Below are 5,892 nucleotides of genomic sequence, written 5' to 3' on the forward strand. Positions count from 1 at the left end.
TGACCCTGACGTGATTTGAACACACAACCTTCTGATCTGGAGTCAGACGCACTACCGTTGCACCACAGAGTCTGAAATGCTGTTAACCAAACTGGTGACAAGTCCAACACTGGGGGGAGACATTGATTAAAAACATTGTAGTAGTCAGTTTAACGGTGAGTTACAAAGGCTATTTTCAGGTTCATACTTGTGTTTTGTGTTTCTTCTAGGACATGTTTATATACTTTGATATTCAAAAGACACTTTATTTTTCATATACGGCCCATGGATGCAGCACCTGTACTCTCTGTTGTAGAGCTGTCTCTTCAAAATCCTTCCTAAAAAGCCCAGTCTGCTCTCATTGGTCAGTGTTTCCAGGTCTCTGCATCATTGGCATCTGAAGCCTTTAAACCAAAAACTAAACAACCAGATAAGTTCCAGCAGGAATGTGATCTGAAATTGGGGAGAAATGAACATTATGTGTGTCTACCACCAGTCTACACGTTGTACTACTGTAGTCTACTGTTTAATATGCAGCTACGAGCTCCCCTCTGCCTTCCTGCACTAAATCCAGATGGGTCACCAAAGAAGCTTTATAAAGCGCTGAAGGTAACTTATGGTTAACGTGTCTCCAACAAATCTACCAGTTAACCATCATGTTAAAGATTCAGTAGCCTACTATATAAATATGGCAAGGAAGATAAATTAGGTATTTTCTCCATATCTCTTAGAAAGTTGTGCCAGATTGTGCTCTATTTTCTGCCATGTGTGACAGCAGTGAGACAGACACAGCTTCGGAGTCAGGCAGTCAGATTTTCATCAGCAGTCAGGGAGAGCAGGATGTGCATGGAGAGGAACCAAATGTGTTCAGCAGTTTAGCTCAGCCCCGCAGTGAGCATGGTAGCACTCTAAACCAATTGTGTCAAACTAATTTTCCCAGAGGGCCATACTGGAAAAAGAGAATCCCACCAAGGGCCAGACATGTAGAGTTTATTAATGTGCTTTTGTTACTGCATGTCACTTTTTTTTAAACATTTTGGTAGCTTTTTCCTTCATTTTTGTTGATTTTCTTTCGACTGTTTTGTGGCTTTCTCAGACATTTGTCACCTTTTTGTCACATTTTTGTTGACATGAAGCCCTACAAAAGTCATCAAAAGAGTTCCTTAGCCATTGTAGAATTTAGCAAATCAAGCAAAAACAAAGATGCTTCTGGGGGAATTTCTGAGTCTCAGAGTCGGCAAATCTGCCATATTCTGCTTTGAATGTCAGGTAATTGCAGTTTAAAAAACACTTTTCTGTGTTTTTGGTTTGGCACACAACTAGGAGGGCCAAAATTTATTGTGAACCCAAATTGATATATGGGCCAGATCTGAAGGCCCGCGGGCCTTGAGTTTGACACATGTGCTCTAAACTGTCTAAAGTGCACAGCATTTTATGATACATTCATTACTCTGAGACCTGATCAAGTGGTAGAACTAGAGAGAAACACCAGAAAGCAAAGTAGAGAACCACTATGGCATGATGCGCGCAAGCTGGGCATAACAGCAAGCACAGCCAGCAAAGTGCCTCAGCGTGAGACAACTGACCCAGATAAGTTTCTTGCTGAACACCTGTATCCAAGGTTTCAGGGGAGTCGGGCCACAAGGTACGGGAAGGAAAGTGAGGGACTTGCAAAGGAGCATATTAAAGAGAGGGGCTGCAGAGTGATTGAAAGGGTTGGTGGTGTGTGCAGGAGACCCATGGCTGGCAGCTTGCCCTGATGGTATCATTGATAATAAGCTACTAGAAATAAAATGCCCCATCACCCTCAGTGCATGCACATCCATTAATGATGCATTCACTGCTAAAAACCAAGACATCAGAGTGGAAGACGGGCAGTACATTATGAACCCAAAAGGCCCCCAAGGCTACTATAGTCAGGTATAGTCAGGGATGCACTGTCTCGGGCTACAAACAGCCAGTCTTGTTATTTGGACCCCACTACAACACCTGGAGCTTGATGTGCCTTATGACAATGACTTTGCCATCACATATATGCAAAAAAGACTACGTAGCTTCTACTTTAAACACATGCTGCCAAAAGTTGTGGATGAATTTGTTGAGGGAAGACTGCAGTTGAGCAACAACTACATGGAAATGGTCTCAAAAGCAGCTCATTAGTGCAGAATCAGAATCAGAAAATGATTTATTGCCAAGTCACACTTATAATTTATTTGCCTTGGTGGTTGGTCCAAACATAAACATATTTAACATTGATATGAAATAAACATATATAGTAAATACAGAAACAAATATGTACAATATAACTGATAGATGTATTTTAAGTACAACAATTTGATAACACTGAGAAAAAAGAGGCTGTATGAATTAGTGCAGGATGTGCAAATGTTTATGATATATAGATCTCATGTGTTGTTTGAATGATGAATTAGTTCCATTCAGAAAGCCTGGGAGAAGAGGAAAAAAGTTCTTTATCGAGATGATCTGTAGATGAGGATTTGTTGTTGTATATACTGTGTGTGTGTGTGTGTGTGTGTGTGTGTGTGTGTGTGTGTGTGTGTGTGTGTGTGTATATATTTGTATATGCGACTGGAAGACGTTTGCTAAATAAGTTTGTGTTTGTTAAACTAACTAACTCTAGAATCAGTCCAACATGGCAGGGCAGAAGGGCCATGGCCTGTTTTTTTCTGAAATTCATCAATCAATAAATTATTTATTGCTAGTTGTTGGTGTTCATTACTGAATCTATACTGTATTACTGACTTAGCGTTACGGGAGGTCATAGAGTAGCGATGAATGTAGTGTGAACGTAATAATCAGTCCTGCTTTATTTAGGTACCAGTGGTTTCCCCAGATTTCAGTCGATTTTTAGTCAATAGTTTGTCAGTTATCGTTTCTCCGTTTGATCATGCTGACTGGAAAATTCTGTAACACTTCAGTCTTCCTATGGCCCTTTCCACGTGGATTCTCACTCGTGACATTTTTCTAGAGTGTGTCACCTCTAATCCTGTCAGTTGTTTTCTTCCCTTTGTAGATGCTGGGACGTGGAGACGGACACATTTGGTGGCAAAGTATTCAGGAAAATTTAAGCCTCGATCAACAATTACGTGGTCTCCTTGTTCAAGAAGGTCAATCAACCCAGAATTCTTTGTTATAACCTTGTCACTAGCACGACCCCCCCCCCAGACTCTTGATAAAAATCTCGTGAGACACAAACTGGGTCTAGATGGCAGCATACTGGAGCAATTAAATTACTGTAACTTTAGGTTATTTATTTGTATAGCGTATATTGATGAAAAAACAATGTTGCTCTTATGTTTTGGGAAATCTTTCTTAGGTTACCACAACAGAAAATACTCGGGTAATGTAACGCTGTCAAGTAATTGGAAACAGGTGTCACGATACTAGTCAAAATGTAGCTAAAGCTGTCAACTGACGTTACAACACTGGCGCCGTAGCATTGATCTAACGTTACAGTTTAGCTAGGTAGCTACGATCAATTAGTGAAGTAATTTAGAACTATTGCAGGTTTTTTTTTTACTGGCAGCTAGCTATCACTTAACATGAGTTTGTTAGCTGAAACAAAGTCCTTGAACTCTTGCCTGGCTGCCAAGCCTCTCTTCGCACAGCGGTTGCACCCATAGACTACAGTCTATGGTTACACCCTGCTACGCCCTGCTATGCTCTGCTGTGCCCTGCTACGTCCTGTAACGCCCTGCAGTGCTCTGCTATGCCATGAACTACTACAACTCCACCCCCAACCGGAAAAAGTGATAAAAAAGTCATATTATAGTATGTCGGAAAAAGTAATGAAAAAGCCTTATTATAGTACGTCCAAAAAGTCATATGTTGAAGTGATAAAAGCAGTAGTATTTAGAAAAAAAAAGTGATAAAAAAGTCATAGTATATATAAACATACATATTATTTATGTTGCCAAATCATAACAAAAGTTATCTCAACCAAAACCATGCAGCCACATTCAACAACTCAACTGGCTGCACTAGTGTGTTTTTTAGCAGTGAGTACAGTATACTGTATAAATTACTTAATTCAGATTCTAATAATTCTATTCATAATGAGGCACAAGGCTCCAGACCAGGGAGTAAGGACTAATCTAATCAGACAGCTACATAATGAGGGTGGTTAGTGGTAGAGAGGTACTATAAAATGCCCGTGTCAGTAAAAGTGCGATAAGGAGAAAGCTGTGTGTGCCTTTTATTTTTCAGATTAGAGCAATAGCCCCTCCAAATGTCTGTGTACGTCCGTGCTACTGGAGGACTACGCCAATGAAAGAATCGGGAGAGGAGGAGCAGGGCAGTGGTAGCCTAAAGGTTAAAGAAGCAAGCTTGGGACTGGGAGGTCGTCAGTTCAATCCCCAGACTGGCAAGATAAAATCTGCGTGGGGGAAGTGAAAGAGCAGCACTTGTCCTTCCCACTGAGGTGCCCTTGAGCAAGGGGCCCTTAACACCAATGGCTCCAGTGGAGCTGCTCAGCAGCAGTGGTCAGGAGATCAGATTGTGGTTATACCAGGCAGCTTTGAGGTATGAATGTGGAACTGTGTGAATGTGACAGGTCAAATGAGAAATTGATGTCAATCAGCTTACCTATAAGGTTTAAAAAAGAGTTCATCCAGGTCTGCAACTGGCTATTTCCATCAGGAATTGGCAGACCCCTGTTTTTATATATAATCTTTACTTTACTTCAACTAAAATAATATAATTCTGTTAAATCTCATCCTATAGGTCTGGTCGGTATTATTAAAAATGGTAGTCAATACATCAGGTTTCCCTACACTGCAGCGATGCAATTGTCTACAATTTGAAGCAATGTCCGGTTTCCCAAATGTCCCCAAAGTCATATGTGACTCCAACATGACCCTCACAAACATTGTGGCATGCTGGCCTGGTTCAACACATGATTCCTTTATCCTGACAAATAGCAGTGTAGGGAACAGACTACAGGCAGGCGCAGGACACAGTGATGTAGTCCACGTGATACACAGGCATACGCAGTATATACCCACTAAGAAAGCTCCAGGATTTCCATATACCCACTTAAAAATGCCCAATGACACGCTACAACATACTTTCCATTATATTTTTGATATATTTAGAATAGTCATCTGTGTTTGTCTTCTTCAAATAGGCTAAATAAAGGTATTTCCACTGTAAATTGGTACATAACAGTGTATCCAAATTCCGAATACAGGAAATGAAGTCGTCCTGATGTAGACTATAATTATTATTATATATTATTATTATAATTACTAACCTAGCTCTGGGGAGTTTACTGGGATATATTATAGAGTGTGGTCTAGACCTACTCTATCTGTAAAGTGTCTAGAGATAACTCGTTATGATTTGATACTATAAATAAAATTGAATTGAATTATGTATTAATTATAACCTGCAGGTGACAAGGGCTACCGCCTAAGACTCTGGCTCCTACCCCATTTTAAAACCAGCAGAGGAAATGAGCTACAACGAGGTCCACTCTCACGTGCCCAGTCGTGGAGGGTGCCATCGGCCACCTTAAATGCAGATGGAGTGCTTTAGATGCCTCAGGTGGCAGACTTCTATACCACAGTGTGCTTGAATATCAGGGTGTGTGGTGTTTGGCACAATGTAGCACTGAGGACTGGTATCCCACTCCCTCCTGACCTCCCTCTGCCCCTGGCACTATGACCCCCAACCACAGCCCACTCCCCAAAAAGAGGAATATCAACATGGTGCAAGAATTCAAGTAGAACTTTATTTTTTGACAACTTCACAAGATCAATACAACTACAACATACAACAATAAATAGCTAAAAAAAATTTAAAACATAACAAATTTAAACTTTTGTCAAGCTGATTTTACCTCATGCTATTTGAGTTGAGCAGTGAGATTGGAAGGAATGTTTATGTCTATAG

General features: G+C 40.6%; 1 non-coding gene across 1 annotated transcript; it reads right to left on the reverse strand.

Annotated features, from left to right (window-relative positions):
* On the reverse strand, positions 1-72 carry trnaw-cca (transfer RNA tryptophan (anticodon CCA)). Its single transcript has one exon. It is a non-coding gene; the product is annotated as a tRNA-Trp (tRNA).
* Positions 73-5,892: the final 5,820 nt, after the last annotated feature.

This window comes from Perca flavescens, chromosome 23 (assembly GCF_004354835.1).
Source record: "Perca flavescens isolate YP-PL-M2 chromosome 23, PFLA_1.0, whole genome shotgun sequence".
NCBI classification, from domain to species: domain Eukaryota; kingdom Metazoa; phylum Chordata; class Actinopteri; order Perciformes; family Percidae; genus Perca; species Perca flavescens.